This window comes from Ambystoma mexicanum, chromosome 2p (assembly GCF_040938575.1).
Source record: "Ambystoma mexicanum isolate Mex_15411 chromosome 2p, UKY_AmexF1_1, whole genome shotgun sequence".
In the NCBI taxonomy this organism is placed as follows: domain Eukaryota; kingdom Metazoa; phylum Chordata; class Amphibia; order Caudata; family Ambystomatidae; genus Ambystoma; species Ambystoma mexicanum.
Window position 1 is genome coordinate 1,018,426,426 of NC_090923.1, and position 21,535 is coordinate 1,018,447,960.

Here is a 21,535-nt window from a genome sequence, read left to right on the forward strand (position 1 = left end):
AGCTGATGATGGAACTGTTGGGACTGGGGGCTAGCTAGTCTTTTGGCTGTAGCTCCTGAGATTCTATCCGGGGCTACAACCAAAAGATCAGGGGCTATAGCCCCCTTAGCCCCCCCCTAGCAACGTCCCTGCGACCCACCCAGTCTGACCCCAAGGAGGGTCGACACACCACCATGCCACTGCTCACTTCCCTGGGATGCATCACTCATGTGGCCCAGGTAGAAAACCTTCTGGGCCCAGCGTGACTGGCACTGATGCAGGCCAAATTGTTCACAGGCTATCTGACTCCGTGCCACTTCTGGCATATGCAAACAAGGTGCCGCTGTGTATGAGAGCTGGGTCACCTCTGGCATACACAGCCTGGTCACAGGGTCCCTCAGGCCCCTGGAGGCCGCTTGAGGCCACTGCCCGCCCCCAACCCCAGGGAGTATCAATGCTGCCTCGCCTTCCTCTGAGTTCTTCAACTATTCTCCTTTATGGTTGTTTTTCAATGTCTTTTTAGTTTTAGCTAGAAACTATTGCAGGTAGGGAGAAATGTCATATGAGGAGGGATACAAAGCTTGTAGTTATTGTTTGCTATTTACCCACTCATTGATTGCCCATGGCTATGCTAATCGCTATAACTATACCCACCCACTTCCTGCCCAAACCACATCCTCCTGGGATCTCTTTGAGCTTGCTTTGTGTAACGTTCTAGTGGTGCTAAACACAATATTGGCAACAAGGTTCACACGGATGCACGCGCGCCCCAACAGCAGAGTTGCTCGCAAACCCGGAGGGCCTGCGGTGCATGCGCACCTTGAGTGCTTCAGGCTACATGGCACGGGAGGATCAGCGGTGAAACTGGCATGGCGTGCCTGCAGACACCGCCCCCAAGACATCTAAAACTGCCTGAGAACGATCCAGCCACCGAATCCCAGAAGAGCTTGTTGGCTCCTGACTTTCACACTGCGAGGGTGTGGTTGCCGCTCGATCTGAGGATTACTGTCCCACGAGGGCTCGAGAAATTCATCAACATGAAATTTCCCACGTGCCATGCAGGACACCATCACTGCACCCAGGGGAGTTGCTAGGTCTGGAAAAGACCTGGGGCTAAGCTGATGTCAGAACTGTTGGGACTCGGGGCTAGCTAGTCTTTTGGCTGTAGCTCCTGAGATTCTATCTGGGGCTACAACCAAAAGATCAGGGGCTATACCCTCCCTAGCCCCCCTAGCAACGGCTACAACCAAAAGATCAGGGGCTACAGCCCCCTTAGCCCCCCCCTAGCAACGCCCCTGACTGCACCAAGAGAACTCGTGAAGATGCTGGGTGGTGGCTATTCAGTGCTGCTCAGTCATCGAGAAGGGGTCCTACCTACATAAAAGGAAAACAAAAACCAAGGGAATAGTCCAGGTGAGCAGCGCACCAAGGCCTGACCATGTCAGCAGAAGACTCTGTCAAATCCATGTCTTCTGCCTCTGTGCCCGATACACCCATCTGCAGGAAAGACCCACAAGATAACCTGCAACTACAAAGGGTGCCACCTTTTGACATCACTTACACCAGCAGCTTAGGTCCTAGATGGACCAGATGGCTATGGAATGTCTATGTATACACTGATGTCATGGGTGTAAGGGAGCCATGCCATCTAAGAGGGATAATCAGTGATTTAAGTGGGCTGGGGCCAGCCAGGGCAGGGCCCCGGCAGTCTCCAAAAAGTGGGGCTGAGCCGGGGCCATGCCGGGGCTCCCCGGTCCAACCACGGCATGGCAGGACACATTATCCCGCCACGGCCGCAGCCGCGACGGGAGATGCACCTGCCATGATACAGGAAGCTGTGACTGGCAGAAGGGTCAGGCTGGCTGACCCTTCTGTCATTCACAACCCCAAACTGCAACTTTCTCTCGCGACACCTCAAAGGCTTACAAACCTCGCACGAGAGTCACAAGAGGGAGATGCAGTTCAAGGCTAAACTGGGCACTTGATGGTCTAATCTGCTCTGCATCACACAGAGCAGATCAGTTCACTCAGCGCCCAGCTTTGCCAACGGACAAAGAAGCCTAAGGGGTCGGTGATCTGCAGATTAGGTCACTTAGGCGTCTTTGTCGGTCGCATTTTTCTGGCAGCCCTGCCACCCTAAAAAGGGAAAGGAACACAGCAGAAGTTGTGTTGGCAACATCCCTCATCCCCTTACTTTCTTCTATTCACTGACTATCAGAATTGTCCCTGGACCTAGTGTGATAGCAACCTCGTCTGTCTCCTCCCCCTTCCCCTTATTTGTACCCTCCCTCCAGCACTATCTGAAATGTTGTCAGGCCTAGTAAGATAGTCGCTTGTTTTAATCATCCCCTCCCTGTCTGCACCCCTCTCCCTCACCTTTTTTTTCCTCCGCCTCTACTAGAAATATCGTCGGGCCTAGTATAGTAGTCGCCTGTCTGTTTCCATTTCCTTCCCACTCTCCCCCTCCCCTGAAATGTCATCAGGCCGAGTACGATAGTTAATTTCACATCCTTACTGTTCATGGCCTGTAAGAATGTCATTGGCCTCATTATAAGTATGGCGGTAAGGCAACAACGGTGCCGGTAGTGCTACCAGCGCCGTTGCTACTGCGCCATACTACGAGTTGTGCTCGCGGGACTCACTCTGCCCGCCAGGTCAGACCATTGTGCGGCACCCGCGAGCACAATTCTTGGATGCACCGGCACCATTATGAACGGTGCCGGTGCATCCGAGCTCCCCATTCCCATTCAGCCCTATGGGGCCGAATGGAGATGGGGAGTCCCTTATTACCGGCACCCGCGAATGGGCAATTACTGGGTCCACCAAACTCGGCATGACCCAGTAATTGCCCATTTGCGGGTGCCAGATTTTTTCGCACGTTTGGAGGTAGGACTACCTCCAAACTCGTAATGAGGCCCATTGTATTGTCCCTTGTTCCCTCCCTTGCCTTGAAGCGCTTTGAAACACATTGGGCCTCATTACGAGTTTGGAGGTAGCCATGCCCTTAATAAGGGCATGGCTCCCACCAAACTCGGGTCCGGCACTGGCTCCCGCGAAAGGGGAATAACCGGGCCATTCCGCCCTTTGCTGGCCCGGAAATTTCCCTTGCGCAGGACCCGGTGCCGGTACGTCCCCATTCCCATTTGAGGCTCAATGGGAATGGGGAGGATGGTAGCAGCGGTACTGTTCATAACGGTACCATTGCTACCATCCTGTTCTGCTCGCGGGTAATGTAATGTGGTGGCAAGTTAACAGCAGCGCCGGTAGCACTAGCGGCGCCGTTGTTGCCTTACTGCCACAGTTATAATGAGGCCCATTGCCCTCATTACAAGTTTGCGGGTCCGGAAACAATGGTCCTGGTAAGCTTGCCGGCACCGTTGTTCCGGAGCGGCAAACTACAAGTTCTGTGGGTGGCCGCAGAGTTTCACGGAAGCACCGGCACCCCATGGGAATGGGGATTAACAGAATTGCCGGTGCCAAATTTACCGGACCGCTGGGGCTGTAATGCCCTGGTAAATCCGGCAAGTCCGGCACCAGTAAATCACTCTGGGTCCGGCGGCAGCCTGACAGTTTTAGCGGCACGGCTACCGCTGAACTCGTAATGAGCCCCATTGTGTATAGGCACTATATAAATAAACTATCATATCATAACATGAGTACAAGGCAATCCAGTGACATATGCCATTTAAAAATAAAGGTTTTTCATTCTCAGTACAATTTCACATCCAAGGGAGGGAAACAACTGTGTTCATGCCGAAATGAATGGACGCCCCTAATTTACAGCGAGCTGCTGCTATTTGTGAAGTTGACACACGTTGTTAGAAACACGTGTTGGATTGCTTTGCCACAACAGTAATCTGCCTGTGAGTATGTGCCCAGTAAAACATTTTTGACGTCACTACAGCTAATCATGTTGACAAACTGCCCCTTTTTTGCCACCTAACCGTAACCTCAAAAATATGCATACAAATGCAGCCCCACGAGGAGCAGATTTGCAAAGTGACATGGTTATGGGTGGCAGGAATGGCCGAGTACCCATCTCACCTTACCTGGAACGGCCTCGAGATCTACCTAGAAGGGAACTAAATTACAACAAGCCTTTCAGTATTGTTAAGATGACCCGTGCAAACTCCATACAGCTACAGCACTCCAGTCCACAACGCTTTGCTTTCTGGGACTTGTAGTTTTGCTTTTCCCATAAGGTTACATTTTCTCCATTTGCAAAGTGCTAGTGGCTAAAAAAGTAAAATACAGTGACTTGGCAGCCACTGTCCTACCAACACTCAGTCCAGACTGCATGGAAAGGAGACAGGGCTGAAGGTGCTACCTACACACATGCATGTTGCAACTAGGGATTTCTGTAAACTGTTCAGTGTGCATTATAAAAATAAAATCGCATGCTTTCGTCATGGTTTGAAACTGGCAGTCAGCTTGTTGCTGCACATTTTGTGAATAAAGTGTGCTGTTTCGCATTAAAAGAATACTTTTTTATTTTACAGGCAGAAAGCTACGTGAAGTTTTGCTGTTATTTACCTTTTTGTTCTGCAAATTAACCAACAGCATTGAAATTGCATTAGCACATGCAAGGGAGGTCTGGAATGTAACATTTAAAAGGGTGACTGAAGATGACCATTTCCTTGCCAGCATTTCACAGTTGTGCTGACAAACAAAAGAACACAAGAAGGATCTTCATCATGGGGAAGCCTCTATGGGCACAGAATGTATCCGCTCACACTCGGCCCAACGAAGCCGCATTAGAAATCTGACTTGGGACAAACAAAAGAACAGAAGATGGAACTTTATCATGGCAATTATAATTTCACACTCGGCCCAAAAAAAACACTTTATACATCCGACGGCAGGCTCCACCGGACCTGTCCGAGGTTGAGGGGATGTAGAGCAGGTGCTGGAGCCTGTGAGGGGGAAGGGGGGGGTGGGGGGAGGGGCGCTGGGTATAATGGAAGAATAAACTAGGGGACGCCCTGCCAGCAGCACCCAGGGGAGGTGTGCCAAGCATCCACTGCTCTGAGCTAAGGCTAGCTCTGCCAGGGTTTCACCCTGAGATACCTGCCAGGAAAGAGCCTGGCACACAGGCACTGCCAGGACACACTCTGGGCGAGCAGTCCCTCCCCACCAACCCCGGATCAGGGGTTTCTCCCAAGGGAAGCTCTTCCAGTGAGCAGAATCAAGTCTGGCACAAGGGAGCCTGCTACAATCCACACACAGGGCAGATCTTTACTCAGATCCCTGCCAGGGTGAGAGCCAGGCACAGAGGAGCTGCCAGAATACATCCAGGGAGGTGCCTGGCCGACAAGCTGCCAGGGCACAGTCAGAGCAGACCTGGCAGGTGGCAGTGGTCCACTCATGAAAGCAGTCTCCTACCACTGAGCGGATCCCTTTCCTAGATTAGAGCCAGTTGCGCAAAGGAACTGCCAGTGCCAGCATACAGTGGGGTACATCCTGCCAGGAGGTAGTCTAGCGCACAGTACCTGCTAGATGAACACATTTACAGCAAAGCTACAGGGACAGCTCAGGACAATATTTCAACTGTTCTTTTTTAACATACATTACAACAGTTCTATGTCTCATCCCCTCATGTGGTTTCGCTGTTTGTCTTCAACTGCCAGCTGTGCCCCCTCTGAACTCCGCCTCCTTGTTTAGACCACGCCCATCAAGTCACATGCCACGCCCATCATACAAGCCTTGCCCCCAAATGAGCCCCCCCCCCCCCGCCCTCAATTTCTTACCACACTTAAAGCACTGGGTATACTGATGCACTTCCTAGGTCCCACTGGGCAGCACATGGTACATGAAATGTCAAAAGACTCTACCGACTCCTACACTGGTATCAGTGACTCGTTAATTGCCTATTTTGCTCCACAGAGAAATATTGATTACGAGAGACACATTTTCCATATCACTACCCAAGAGAAGGGCGAAACTCCCGACATATTCATCATGAGGCTGAGAAAACGAATAAGATACTGCGACTTTGATAGTTATTCTTTCACACAAGCACTCAGATCACAAGTAATAGCAGACATTGAGTTGGCCAAATTTTGGAAGAAATTACTCCAGAAGAGGAGGTCACTGGAAGAAATCCTAATGCCTGAAAGATCTGACATGACAATCAATATGCAAGCTGATACCATGGGAAAAATACTGATATCACAAGCTGCTTTGGCCCACGATATGCCAGGTGCAGATGACTGACAAGCCTCACAAAAAAGAATTGCTAAAATGTTTCAGGTGCGGCTATGACCTTCCCCATAAAGGTATTTGTCCTGACATGGGTCACATGTGTGGCAGGTGTGGAGAAGAAAATCATTTCAGAGCCATGTGCAAAACGTCAAAATACAGACAACACATTCCAGAGTGAAGATACTCAGGACGAGGCTCCGAAGGGTAACGCTCGAACAAACTAAGATCTCTGGTATATCGAATATGAAGTTCATCAGACAAATATACCATGTCACACAGAAGCCCCAAACGCTTGCCAGCAAGGCACCCACCCAGAAGGCCATCGAACAACGACCCCAGACGATCACAAGCAGATATCGAAACATCAAAAGATACGGTACATTGAAACGTCTACCAGGTGCCAAACGGACTCCGACTCTTCTTCGAGTGGAGAGCGGGAAAAAAGAGGGCACATGCACGCCATTGGAAACAGAACCGCAGTGGAATTCAGCCCCACTCTACTAATACAAGTAAACGGAATGCTTCAAGAGTTCCTGATCGATACTGGCAGCCCTGTAAATGCAATGAGAGTATCAGATATTGACATTTGCCCATATAGTGCGAGCACCCCACTTTCATGCCAACGCATGTTTGAAGCGTCCTGCTCATACAAAGACAAAGCTGAGAAGCTGAAGATGTTATATAGTAAAAGGTGATGTACCTGGCAGGAGCATACTCAGTTTTAAATCGGCCATGAAATGGGCCTCGAGCATATCATGCACCAATTGATATCGCCCTATAGGTCGAGTACCATGGACATGGTCATTAAGCTCTTTCCTTCGATGGTTAAAGGGTTGTGAAAACTGTGAGACAAACAAATCAAATTGCAGGCCAACAAGGAAATAAAGCAGACAGTGCAGCATTATAGAGGAATTCTCCTAAATATTCACTCACAGGTGGAAGTTGAGCTGCAGTCACTGCTTGCACAAGACATCATTGAGCCCGTGGGTTTCCCCAATTGTACCTGCGCCCAAATAAGATAACAGCAGCAAACTACGTCTCTGTGTAGACATGCAGATGCCGAATTAGGTAATATAAAGAGAATGGCATGTATCACCCCGAATGAAGGACACAATGCACCTTTTACATGTCACTTAAGTATTTACGAAATTGGATCTCAATAAGGGATACCACCAGCTTGAGCTGCACCCGGATAGTCGATAGATTACTACCTTTGTGACCCACATGATACTTTTTCGTTACAAAAGGCTGAGTTTTGGCGCTTTGCCTGCTGCAGAAATATTTCAGAATGAAATACACCAAATAATTTGACACATTCCCTGTTGACCCTGGAGGAGGCGCAGATAACACCAAATGCCAACAAGTGCGAGTTCATTAAATCAACGCTATAATTCTTTGGCCATATTTTCTCAAGCAATGAGCTTCAACCTGACCCTGACAAAGTTCATTGCTGGTCCAAACACCCACACCATCACCCATTTCGGCACTCTGATCATTACCGGAAATGGCCAGCTATTGTATTTTGTATTTGTATTTGTTTATTATTTGTATCGCGCACTTAAAGGGATGGTCTAGTAAAAATGTTTATTTAAAAAATAGATAGGCCACATAAAAAAAAATATACTAGCATCCTCCGTTTTAAAACTTCCTATGTAAAATTTTGAGCTATTCAAGCTCAAAATTCGAAAAAGCAAGCACAGGGGCGCAGCCATTTTGTGAAATGGAGGCCCTCCTGTGCTGGCTTTTGCTTTTGCGGCACTAATGAAGGAAAAGCCAGCCAGCTGTAGTAAACAAAGTCTACCGCTGGGTGGCTTTCCCTTCATTAGTGCCGGGACTCGGAGGACGCGGACCGGAGACCAGAGCAGGAAAGCTGCAGCTGAATCTCGGTAAGTGCTATTTATTTTTTTTACAAAAAATAAGCACTAGCTGTGTTTTTTTTTCTAAGTTTTCCGGGCTGGAGGAGCCCGGAAAACTTAGAAATAAAACCGCAGCTTTAAAAACGTTGTATTTATGTTTGCGGTCGCTTTTGAAGCGACCGCAAACATAAATACAACGTTATTGTGTTGGAAAACGCTGCGGTTTTTCGTTCCAAGTTTCTCAGGCTCCTCCGGCTCGGAGGAGCCTGAGAAACTTGGAAAGAAAAACCGCAGCGTTTTCCCACACAACCGCGTGTGTTTCTGCCTGCTGTGGCTATCACTTTGGGTCTCCGGTGCTCACCGGAGACCCAAAGTGAAAGCCACAGCAGGCAGAAACACACGCGGTTATGTTTACATGCCGCGTAGTGTTTCTACCTGCAGCTGATTTCCCATTTGGGGCTCTCGGGCTCCCCGTGGGGAGCCCGAGAGCCCCAAATGGGAAATGCTACGTTGTCTGTCTGAATCTGCTTTTCCATTTGGGGCTCTCGGGCTCCCCGTGGGGAGCCCGAGAGCCCCAAATGGGAAATGCTAAATGCTGCGTTGTCTGCCTAAATCTGCTTTCCCATTTGGGGCTCTCGGGCTCCCCGTAAGCCCCAAATGGTAAAGCAGATTCAGGCAGACACAACGCGGTTGTGTTGGAAAACGCTGCGGTTTTAAAGCTGCAGCGTTTTCCAACACAATAACGTTGTATTTATGTTTGAGGTCGCTTCAAAAGCGACCGCAAACATAAATACAAAGTTTTTAAAGCTGCGGTTTTATTTCTAGGTTTTCTGGGCTCCTCCAGCCCGGAAAACTTAGAAAATAAAACGCAGCTAGTGCTTATTTTTTGTAAAAAAAAATAAATAGCACTTACCGAGATTCAGCTGCAGCTTTCCTGCTCTGGTCTCCGGTCCGCGTCCTCTGAGTCCCGGCACTAATGAAGGGAAAGCCACCCAGCGGTAGACTTTGTTTACTACAGCTGGCTGGCTTTTCCTTCATTAGTGCCGCAAAAGCAAAAGCCAGCACAGGAGGGCCTGCATTTCACAAAATGGCTGCGCCCCTGTGCTTGCTTTTTCGAATTTTGAGCTTGAATAGCTCAAAATTTTACATAGAAGTTTTAAAACGGAGGATGCTAGTATATTTTTCTTTATGTGGCCTATCTATTTTTTAAATTAAAATTTTTACTAGACCATCCCTTTAACCATCAAGTAACCGGGTGCCTGAAAAAACGTATGAGCGTTGCAGGCATACATAGGATAACAACAGGCGAGTCGACCAAGGGTTACAGGTAGGTCTAGTGGCCAATAAATACAGATAAGAGCATAGGTTACAGTTGGATGATAGTACAGTAAAAACACATATACCTATGTAATACGTAGTGTGACTTGAGGTGAAATAAAAGCAGCTCTGGTAGAAGCGAAGCCTAGTGCTCGGTTAAATAGGCTTATCAGTGAGCCAGCTCTTTACTTCTGAAAGAACAGAAGGAAGGTTCCATTCTGAAGGCAGGAGGTAGGGAGTTCCAGTATTTGACGTCCTGAACTGGGAAGCTAGCTCCACCACCTGTTTTTAGATTGAACCTCGGTACTGTGAGGCAATGTGAATAGAAAGATCTGGTGGTGTTTGGAGAATTTGTTTGACAAGTATTTAGGGGCACAGTTTGATAAGCATTTGTGGGTGATAGCTAGAGTGCGTAATGTTATTCTGTCACGCACCGGGAGCCAATGGGCATCCTGTCTGACATTCAAGATGTGGCTGGACCCAGGGATGTTTAGTGCTGATCTCAAAGCGTTGTTTTATAGGACCTGAAGCCTGTTGAAGTTCTGTTCAGAGGATCCTAGGAAAAGCGTGTTACAATAATCGATCTTGGAGAGCACTAAGGCTCTGGCTAGCGTAATGCAACTATTAGGTGACAGGTATGATTTTCAAGCATTGATCAACTTGTTGGTGAAGCGGTGGTGCTAACTTGTTTCTTTAGAGACAGGGTAGAATCTAGATAAATTCCTAAGGTTTTTTTTTCCTTAGTAACTTTGATAGGGTTCCCATCGATATTGAAGGACATGTACAGAGGGTCAAGTTTGTTTAGACGTGCCTGAATGCTGACAATCAGGAGCTCTTGTCTTTTCTTCATTAAGGCAAAGGCTATGGGCTGCCATCCATGCCGGGATTTCCAAGTAGATTTCGTTAATTATCTCGGGACCATCTTCGTAGCAGCCTGTCAGCGTGATGAGAACCTGGGTGTCATCTGCGTTATCCGTATAGATGACACCCATGTTGTCAAGGCAATCGAATTGTAGCTTTGTGAATATGTTGTACAGCATTGAGGAAACGCACGAGCCCTGCGACACCATGCAGTGGATGGGGATAGGGTCTGCTGAGGCTGTGGAAGCGATGACTCTGGCAGTTCGATTTGATAAGGATTTGATACAGTTGGAGGCATTAGTGGAGAAGGCAGCTGCTGTGGTAAGGTGTTCTGTGAGGATTTTGTGATCGACCAGATCAAATGTAGCCGAAAGGTCTAACAACAGAAGGATAGCCAGTTTGCCTTTGTCTTTGGCCTCGTCCATCTGTATTTTAAGGTCCAGGAGGGGCGTGTCCGTGCCGTGTCTCGGCCAAAAGCCAGATTGTCGGAGACCAAGTAGATTGTTGTCCTCCAAATGTTTCTGGATTTGCAGGTAGCCAACTCTGTCCATATTTTTAGGAGGAATGGGACGGTTGTGATTAGCCTATAATTAGTTGGTATGTTAGGGTCTAAGTTCTTTTTTTTTTTAAAGTGGCATAACCAAGGCCTGCTTGAGGTTGTTGGGGACTGAGCTAGTGTTGAATGAAGAGTTTATCCCTGTGGCGATGAACGGGGCAACTCTTTGGTGCCTTCCTTAATTGGTAGGGGCCGGGCAGGTATCTCCTTGACACCTTGAGGGTTTTAGGCCTCTGCTGATATCTTCCACTTCTTTTGATGTGACTAGGGAAAATAAGAAAGGTGGGCAGAGAGAGACTTGAAGGTCTGAAGAGTGCTTTGTAATGGTGCTGCTAGTGAAGCTGTTCTTTTTGCCTTCTATTTTAATTTGTAGTGATGAGATTTTGTCGTCTAGAGCTTGCTGGATTTTTTGACACACCAGGCCGCATCCTTCAGACAACCCTCTGTTGGCGGGGCTAGGGAGTCCAATTCCCTTAGGATACTGAAGAGCTCCTTAGTCCTTGATTTAGCATTTAGAATTCTATTGTTGTAGGTTTCCTTTTTGGTGTTGAGGATGGCAGATTTGTAGGAGGCAGACGCTGTGGTGAACAGTGCCTTGTTGTGAGTGGTAGGTGATGTTCGCCATGGGGTTTCAGCCGCTCTTTTGGCATTCCTCAGGATTTTTAGTTCTGGTGTGAACCATTTGTTGAGGTGGGCAATTGGTTTGGCCTTTTTTGGTTTGATAGGCGTAATGTTGTTAAGGGCTGACTCTAAGGTGTCATTATAAAGGTCAACTAGTTTGTTAGAATCTAAGTTCTTGTAGTTAGTTGATTCCAGGATGTTATTGATTAAAGGACGTACATTTTGCAGTGTTATGTTCTGTGAATTTCTGGAGAAAGTCTGAGGGGCGATAATGGGGTTAGGGTTATGGGGTGTTTTCACCTGGATGGCGAAGCATATGTAATGATGGTCTGACCAGGTGATAGGTTAATTCTGAAGTATTTTGGTAGAGCAGTTATGGTCTGCCAACTAATCCAGTGTTCGACTCTTGATAGGCGTAGGCCCCGTGATTTGGTGATTAAAGCCGAGCTGGGAGATAGAGTTTTCCTGGACTAAGTCGTTGGTATCGTCGGAGTCCTGAAGCCCTAGGTTAAGGTCTGCGAGCAAGATGATTTGCTAGCCTAGTTTAGTGTTATTCGTTAGTAGGTCTGTAATGTCATCCTCAAAAGTGGAGATGGGACCTGGAGGTTGGTTGATGATGTGCATGAGGATAGTTTGGGTAGCTGTCAACGGGAGTTTAACTGATAAGAGTTCCGCTGAGGGTAGGCTGGTATGGTATTATGTGAGATACATTAAAGACTTTGCATGCATCAGCATGCCTTTGAGACTGCTCAGATCGCAAATAACAGCAGGCTGTTAGTCGGGCACATTTTTTGAAGAAATTACTCCAGAAGAGGAGGTCAATGGAAGAAATACTAATACTCTCAAGATCCGACATGGCAATCAATATGCAAGCTGATACCATGGGATAAATAACTATAACTCATGCTGCTTTAATCCCGATATGTCAGGTACAGATGACTGACAACCTCACAAAAAAGAATCGCAAAAATGTTTTTTTTAGGTGTGGCTATGACTTTCCCCATGAAGTTACGTGGCCTGCCATGGGTCACAGATGTGAAGAGTGTGGAGAAGAAAATAATTTCAGAGCCATGTGCAAAACCTCAAAATACAGATGACACTGAGAAATTCGACCATCCGCACAGGGAGAGTGTGCTCGCCTGGGATATGTTGATTTTTGTTTATTTAAAAGGAATGAATGATGGGAGATCAACCTCCAGAAAATATGTGGGGCCATTCCCACACATATTTTCCACGCTCAACCCACAGCCGAAAAATAGTCATGCACTCTGGGAGGAAACAGCTTACCAGCGCCGCCCTCCCCTTTCATGTGTAGTTGACACCTGACAGCTGTGGGTACATCAAAAGCCTCTGGCCGTGGATAGCCTGATTAGCATTTGAAGGCCCCATGGATTTGCATCTCCATTGTTACACCTGTCCGGTGGCGGCAAATACTGATGAATGTCATGTGTCCTATTTTACTGATCGGTGCCCCATGTTTCCCCCATTTGGACCTCAGTGTGGACTTGTCCCCCAAGAAGGTCAAGTTCGTCAGTGCAGTTCTGTCCCTATATGGTCATCAGTGTCCACATCTGCCCCAATTTGCTTGTTCTCCCTCAATGCTGAGCTATGTCCCAATTTGCCACATATGACTGAGCTCTAACCCCATTTTACTGCCTAGAGTCCAGTTCCGGCCCCATTTGTACCTCAATGTGGTTTTTCCCTTATAGCCAAGTAGATCATCCCTTAATTTGCCACTCAGTTCTGCCCCCATTCAGCCTCAGTGCCTAGTAATGCCCCATGTGTCCCTCAGTTCGGAGTTAGGTCACAATTTGTCCCCTCAGGGAAGGCCTGTGTGCAGGAAGTGACAATGGAGAGCAGAGACCAACACCTCTTTGTGATGCAATGTGTCAACTTGGTACTAACACCCCTCCTTGTTATGAAAGGGCAGCGAATGTCCTGTCTGGAACCACTCCTTTCAGAGCAGGGAAGGATGTGAATTGTAGGAGACGAAAGTCTGCCTGCAACCCCCTACTTCAAAGCAGGCCCATGTTGTGACCAAGCACTGCATAGGGCTCAGTTAATTAGGGAGACACTTTCATGTACAACAGACATGAGGATGGGTGGGTCTTAGAAGTATATGTTGTCATCCTACCCCTGTATGTTGCCAAGCACTCTGATTCTGACCTGAAGCATCACTGGAGATTGTTGATAGGGACCCAGGATTGGTTCATTAAGGTGGGCTAAGCCTGCAGCAATCACTGGGGCCCGTTTGGCCTTAAAAGAGGGCTGAGCCCCTCACTGAGGAGCTCATCTAGAAACTTTGCAAGGAGTAAGAAGAGGGACTCATTTGGATCCACGCAGAAGGTACAGTCTACCTTTCAGCTTCCGCCAGTGAAGGAAGTCCAAGATTTTCAAGAGGTAAGCAAGATCCCTCCCTTAAACATCTCCCAGGGAACAGAGGGAGATACCGGACTCAGAGAACCCATCCAGCAGCTCCAGAACCGGTACCCAGCCAGCACACAGCGTGTCCTGCTAGGTTCTGCCAAGAAGCTTCCTAGGTGGGAAGTGCCCGAGAGTCTCTGGACAAAGGACAAATAGTCATGTGTACTCTGGGTGGACACAGCCTACAGAGGTTGATCTCTCATCATACAATTTCTTTTAAAAAATATTTTTAAAAAGCACAGGCCGAGTGTACACCCGCCGTGCGGATGGTCGAATTCCTCAAAGGGGGGATGCATGAAAAATAAAAAAAGTGTTCAAAAAATGATTTTCGAAATTCGATTAAAATAAATTCAGCATTTTCTGCCTCGTTGTTTTAAATTCGTTATTTTAACCTAAATCCCCAATTACGACAGAAGTAATCACAGAAGGATGTTCCTGAGTTCTGTCTCAGTACTTTGCGAGTAACTGAAATAAAAGGATGCATGACACCGGCCGGGAATGAAGAACACTCTATTTTGAGAAACTCATCATTCTTTAGAAAAATTGGTCAGGACACTGCAAATTGTCTCCTTTCCACGGATGATTCCGATCTCTCTAGTTCGCATGAGAGTGACTTGGAGTTTACAGATGGCAACGTGATACTACTGTGAGGCAGAAAGAGTTCCTGAGAGACGATGTCCATCCAAGAGACTGGTAATAAGACCTAGGAGGTGGACTGAAGAGATGGAGCAAGTGGCCCAGGCAGTACTTTTAAGCGCTTTGGATTAAGGCGCTATATAAATAACACATCATTATCATTATCATTATGTAAAGTGGGGTGGGGGTGATATAACGTTCTAGTGTTCTGTTTAGGCATTCTCATTACAGTCCTGTTTTACTGTCCATGCTTGAGGGACAGGAAACATGTGACCGGCTGTGACAGAGTCAGTCCAATCATTGTAGAAAAATAAAGAGGTTGTGTATTGATTTAACTCCCTGTCTGAGTTTAATTGCTGGGTCACTGCAGCTGCTGAATAAGGATTTACAAAGTCTGTGGTGTCAAACACAACCCTTACGTGCTCAAAGTGCCTGCCAGTGTTCTTTCAAAGTAATCTTCTGAGAGTTAATGACTTAACTGGAGCTGTAAACGAGCTACTGGTGTAATACAAATGACTTAACCAGGTCTGCCTTTAGTCACTAAATGTATAAGCACTATGTGTGTCCTTGACTGAAGTCCTGGAGTGTCTATAAGTATTAGGCATTTGCCAGGCACTGCTATCATATGCCTGGGTACTTGCACCACTTTCCAGTCTGCTACCATGGATGGCCAATAAATACCACTACGGCAGTGCCTGGCAAAAGCTTAAACTATTGCCATGGCCAATGCTTGTTTTTCTGAAGCCCTCATGGCAGGTAAATCCACAGTCTCTGCAGTGTCAGATTTAAGGCTAAGGGCCCCATAGGCAAGATTGACAGGGGGCCCTGTGTAGGCACGTTATGGACACGTGCATCATGTGATTGCCCCTGTTGTGAATGGTGTGCTTGCTATGCCTGTTAAAGGGATACGCTCTCGGTGGGAGGCCCCGTGCAGCCCGGGCTGTTTGACTTTGAGGTGAGGCTAAAGGAGACCAAGTAGTGCTTATTGTACATTGGTGAAACGCTTGTGTTTTGATGTCTCTGGTCACCCGATGACGCTGAGTGTGAGTAATGGTGTAGATGTGCAGGCCATTTAGGGTGTCTTGCCAAACAGTGCACGTGGCTAGCGCTAACTTGGCTTTAGGTGTGTGCAGCTGTGAAGCTGCTGCCGGTTCAGAGCCAGCTGATGGTTTGTGATCGATTATTTCTGTCGGAATGCATGTTGCCAAGTCTTTATTTGAGTATCCTTTGTGTGTGAGGAGCCTCTTTTGTTGGGTTCCCTTCCAGGTGGACCTCAGCGCCCTTTCCTTAATGATTGCTGGCTAACATGTCACGGTCGCATGACTGTGTAACAACGGAGTTTCCTTGGCTCCCTTACTCCGTTTAAATTCAGGATACACCAAACGGTGTTACTGTTACTTATACTAGTGTCATGCGCCCTTGTGGTGGAGAAGAAAAAGATCACTCAATGCCTCTTATTCTCCAAATTGTAAGCTTTGAGCTTTTAATTTTACAGCATTGAGTGATCTTCTTTTTCTTCTCCACCACAAGGGCGCATGACACTAGTATAAGTAACACAGTTTGGTGTATCCCAAGTCTTTATTTGAGGCCCTCAGAAAGGAGTGTAGTCAGCGAATTGCCAAAATAGCAGGTGTTTCATTAGCGCACGTGTTGAGGGTCTACATGATATAACAGAGGGGACTGGTGCTGCATAAGGCGCTTTCCACACACCGGAAAGGAAGCCTCGTGGGAACCTGTGTCTCTCTACGCAGGTTGGCATTGAACTCCGTGGCCTAGACTCCACACCTCCACCCACATACACCACACTTACCCACACAACACACCCACTCACCATTCATTCCTCACAAAGACCCCTCCCATTCGCACCAAAGCTCTCTGCTCGTCGTGCATAACGCCCCCTACCCGTCACTGCCACACGTACACACCACACACGCTGCATACATATGTGCGCACGTCCTGCCCACTCGTGGCCTCCATACCGCGAAGGGGGGGGGGTTTAATGGCAGAAGGAGGAAAGCAGGAGGGGAACCATCGCTGAGGAGAAGAGTGGACATACCCACGATGGGCAGGAACTTCTGACGGGGGAACGGGCAGACTGGGCCTGTGGGAAGAGGGGGAAGGCATTCATAGCAGGACTTACTGATGGGAAGAAGGGGAAGGGGAAGCGGAGAGGGCTCGCAGGGGAGCCGACGAGAGGGTGAAGGGTGAGAGGAGGAAGCATGGGAGCAGAGAACTGCTGGCGGGAGAGGAGAGGCAGCACGAAGTGCACGGACGGCAGAGGTGGAAAGGAGAAGCGGGAGATTAAGCAGTGTCGATAGAAGAGCTGGGAGACCCAGCGCAGGGACCTCTAGTGGGAACGAGAGGGAGGGACGGGGGGAGAGAGAAGCAAGAATAGCAGGAGCAGCTAAGGAGAGGTGTAAGAAGGGAGGGCATGAAGAGCTGAGGGGGGGGGGCGCAGGACGTACTAGCTTTTGGCGCTGTATAACGAAGCACGTGTGAACAGGAAGTGCCGAGGAGCGAGAGAGTGATGGATTGAGAGCAGTGGCTAATACAGAATAACATTTAACTGCCGACAGGAGGGAGAGGGGTAAAGCGAGAGAGGGAAAGGGCTGGAAACCTAGTGACTGCCAGAGTGTGGAGGGCAAGGGGGCTACGCGCGAAGAATGGCCACACCTTCAGAGACCCCAATCTACAGTTCAACAGCAGAGAATCGTGGAGATGAGAGGATGCCCTCAAAATCACTCGGCGTGTGTAGTAACAGTTCACAACCCCAACCTCGTGCGCCTTGAAACACCAGATCCCCACGGTCAAGAATAAAACAAGGGCACGGACACTCTTACCTGAAACAGGTGGGACTGGGGCAGGTAGAGTGGTCGCCTTCTTGGCCTCCCAGGGGATGGATGGCGGCAGGTAAAGTGGCTAGGAGGCTCAGGCCCCTGCCGGAGGAGTACACCTGCACGGTGCTTCTAGTCCGCAATGTCCTTTGGTGGCGAGCGAACAGCGGCGTTCCATCGGCGCTGACTTGTAGGGCCTCGAAGGTGTAGCAGCTTCCTGGGGGCACTACACGGTCGCCTCACTGACTGAAGCGCCGCTCCGTGCTGGGGAGGGTAGCCGGGGCCGCTCGCTCCATCATCACACAGACGGAGCCCAATGGGGCTATTGGCACCGCTTGTTAGTTGGGGTGTGGACGAGTGAGGGGTCACTTCCCATCCATCTTTCCAGTCGGTCGATTGCGGTTTCCTCTTCAGAGACCATCCAAAGGGGCAGGCCGCCCTCCTTCATGACACCATGCGATCAATATCCCTCTGCGCGACCCATCAGTTCCTCGCTCGCCATGCCTATTGGCCCGCTCAATGGAATTTTACCACGGCAATATTCACCACGTGCTCGGGCAGGTCCTGTTCCGCCCGGCAGAGTCTCACTTTAGTGGCCCTGGTCACAGCCCACTTCTATCCCGAGACAGTTTCCCTCTGCCCCTGGCCATTTCCCTCTGCCCTAGTTGTCAGTTTCTCCTTCTGCCCTATGCAATTTCTCCTTCTGCGCTATGTCAATTTCCTATTCTGCCCCGTGTCATGTCCTGCGGATCACCTACCTGGTCATTTAACCCTTGTTCGCCCCCACTTTTACCGCTCCCGCTCACATCTCCTTAGCACCGCACCCCCTGTCCATGTCCGTCCTCGTCTCTCGATCAGCCCCTCACTTCTCTGACTAGCACTTTCCTCTCGCTTTCTGTCCTCCTGCCCCTTAATACCGCCCCCACTCACCCCAAGCCCCCTCCCCTCATTGGCAACCAGCTCTAGCTCTGCCTATACCCGTCTGCAACCCCAGCTCCCCCTCCCCTGCCCTTACCTCTCGCTTAATGTGAGCCTAGAACCATTTCTCTATCTATAGGGCCGTGTGAGGCGAAGGCCGGCTCCCCCACTCTCCCCCCTTTACAGCGCTAGGATGTTGCTTGATCGGTTTTGCGGTTTGCGGATCCGGAAGAGCCTCGAGACAGGCTGTGGGCTAGGACGGGCTCTCGGGCAGGGATGCTCCGGCGGGGGAGCAGGCGGGGGCTCCTTTGCCGAGAAAGTCTAGCATTGATGGCGAGGGGAGGGTGTCCAGGAAGGGGTGCTCTGGGGGTGGGTGGGGAGGAGGCAGTGAAGAGGCTCTGGAGGGGTGCAGAGGAATGTGCTAGGAGGAAGGTAGGCGCATCTGCTAGAGGATGGGTGCAGGCAGAGATTCTTGGGGCGCGGGGTGTCAGTGAAGAGGTCCAAGCAGTGAGGCTCCAGGAGGGATGCAGAGGGGGTCCAGGAGGCGTGCAGCAGAGGTGCTTTAGCAAGACATAGGTTGTGGTGCAGGCAGAGAGGCTGGGGCAGGCGTGTAGCAGGGCTGCTCTAGGAGGTCTGCAGGCAGAGATGCTTGAGGTTGGGTGCAGGCAGAGATGCTGTAGAATAGGCGCAGTCGGGAAGCTCGAGCAGGGTCGGCAGGGACAGATGCGGGCGAAGATGCAGGCAGGCGCGCAGCTAAGGAGGTGCTTCGGGATGGGTGTTGGGGATGCGAGCACATGCAGGCGGAGAGGCGCTGGCGAGGATGCAGGCAGGGATGCTGCGGTCTGCAACAAGCTGCCCCCTCCTCCCCGGGAGCCAGCGTGCGATGTTGCTGATGGACACAGGGAGGGCGGGGAAGAGAGAAACAGAGAGAGAGAGAGAGATGCGACCCGCATCAGGAAACCGCGGCAGCTCACGGAGAGGGGAGGCTGATGGACAGAGACAGCGCCACACAAACACATCAATAAATAAAGGCATGCATGCATTAATACTCAAACAAATGCATGGCAGCGCCTCAGATAATAGGAAGGGGGCGTGGTCTGACGGTGTTTGCGCGGGTATTAATGCAGGGGTGGCCGGGCTGGGTGCGTCTAGAAGGGGAGGAGGCGATGTGGGGAGCTGGAGAAACAGGAGAGGACGAGGGAGCAGTCCCAGAACATCCCAGGACCTCCCGAGAGAGCGCTCACAGAACAGCCCAGGACCTCCCGAAAGAGCAGAGCAGAACAGACCAGGACTTCCCAAGAGAGCAGGGCGGAACAGGCCAGAGCTTCCTGATAGAGCAGGGCAGAACAGGCCAGGACTTTCCGAGAGAGCAGGGCAGAACAGACCAGGACCTCCCGAGAGAGCGGTCACAGAACAGCCCAGGACCTCCCGAGAGAGCAGAGCAGAACAGACCAGGACTTCCCAAGAGAGCAGGGCGGAACAGGCCAGAGCTTCCTGATAGAGCAGGGCAGAACAGGCCAGGACTTTCCGAGAGAGCAGGGCAGAACAGACTAGGACCTCCCGAGAGCGCGGTCACAGAACAGCCCAGGACCTCCCGAGAGAGCAGGGCAGAACAGACCAGGACTTCCCAAGAGAGCAGGGCAGAACAGGCCAGGACTTCCAGAGAGAGCAGGGCAGAACAGACCCGGACCTCCCGAGAGAGCGGTCACAGAACAGCCCAGGACCTCTAGAGAGAGCAGGGCAGAACAGGCCAGGACTTCCCGAGAGAGCAGGGCAGAACAGACCAGGACCTCCCGAGAGAGCGGTCACAGAACAGCCCAGGACCTCCCGAGAGAGCAGGGCAGAACAGGCCAGGACTTCCCAAGAGATCAGGGCAGAACAGACCAGGACCTCCCGAGAGAGCGGTCACAGAACAGCCCAGGACTTCCCGAGAGAGCGGGGACAGAACAGACCAGGACTTCCCGAGAGAGCAGGGCAGAACAGACCAGGACTTCCCAAGAGAGCAGGGCAGAACAGGCCAGGACTTCCTGATAGAGCAGGGCAGAACACGCCAGGACTTCCTGAGAGAGAATGGGGCAGAACAGAAAGCAATCATTAATCAGCCCAGGACTCCCAGAGAGAGCAGTCACAGAACACACCAGGACTTTCCGAGAGAGCAGGGCAGAACAGGCCAGGACTTCCCGAGAGAGCAGGGCAGAACAGGCCAGGACATCCTGATAGAGAAGGACTTCCCCAGAGAGCATTCACTAATCCGTCCAGGACTCGAAGCGAGAGCAGTCATTAACAGTCCAGGAACCCTGAGAGAGCGGTCACAGAACAGCCCAGGACCTCCCAAGCGAGCATCATGGAATTAGACAGGACTTCCCGAGAGAGCAGGGCAGAACAGGCCAGGACTTCCCGAGAGAGCATGGGGCAGAACAGAGAGCAGTCACTAATTCCAGGATCCCAGAGAGAGCAGTCACAGAGTTGCCCACGACTTCTCGAGAGAGCAGTCACAGAGTAGCCCAGGACTCCCCGAGAGAGCAGTCACCAATCAGTCTAGGGCCCCCAGAGAGAGCAGTCGCAGAACAGCCCAGGACTCCCGAGAGAGCAGTCACAGAGTAGCCCAGGACTTCCCGAGAGACCAATAGCTGAACAAGCCACAACTTCCTGATAGAGCATGGGGCAGAACAGAGAGCAGTCTGTTGGGACAAACTCCCAAGTATTCCAGAGGACCACTAGGAGTTTGCGGATTCTCGGAAGGCCCAACACCATCCACAGGACAAACGGAGTACTCAGTCAACGGCAAGTCAAACTGCAGTTTATTACAGACGAAACCAACATGGATCAGCACAGGGACAGAAGAAATCCATGGACATCTCAACTTCTCTTGGCTGGCAGGCCAGTGTTGTACCCTAAGAACGTCAGAGTGACATTACAACCTGGGCCCTTCTCCAGAAAACCTATTGGACCATTGGATTGGTCATCAGGCGCTTAATAACCTAAATGGTCGCCTATATGTGTTATTCTACTGGCTCTCCCATGTCAGGTGGCTAGCCGGTCCATCCCCAAGTCACTATCTATAACAATGTTGCAGTATGAGGGTCTTACCTGCATTGGTTCTTGCCCATTGCTACCCACCCCTAGGATACTAAACCGTGATTGGCTAGAGCTGATGTCCCCAGGCCTGGGATCTGCAAAGCTTCCCAGCTCTTGGTGTACCTTTTCAAGGTAACAAGAATGACTGTGTCTGCATTGTAACTTGTGGGGCCCACCTTACGCTATGAGAGTGCTCGTTTGCTCCGTGCAACACTTTTCTCACATTGTAACATCTTTATTGCGGTCATCTGTCT

At 50.1% G+C, this 21,535-nt stretch overlaps 1 protein-coding gene across 1 annotated transcript in view; it reads right to left on the reverse strand.

The window, feature by feature from the left end:
- Window positions 1–18,191, reverse strand: part of LOC138567042 (sodium/calcium exchanger 1-like) — a 728,531-nt gene extending 710,340 nt beyond the window's left edge. The window contains exon 1 of the mRNA XM_069644865.1: window positions 17,292–18,191. The gene's annotated coding sequence lies outside the window, so the exon portion shown is untranslated. The remainder of the gene's footprint in view (window positions 1–17,291) is intronic.
- Between the last annotated feature and the right edge of the window lie 3,344 nt (window positions 18,192–21,535).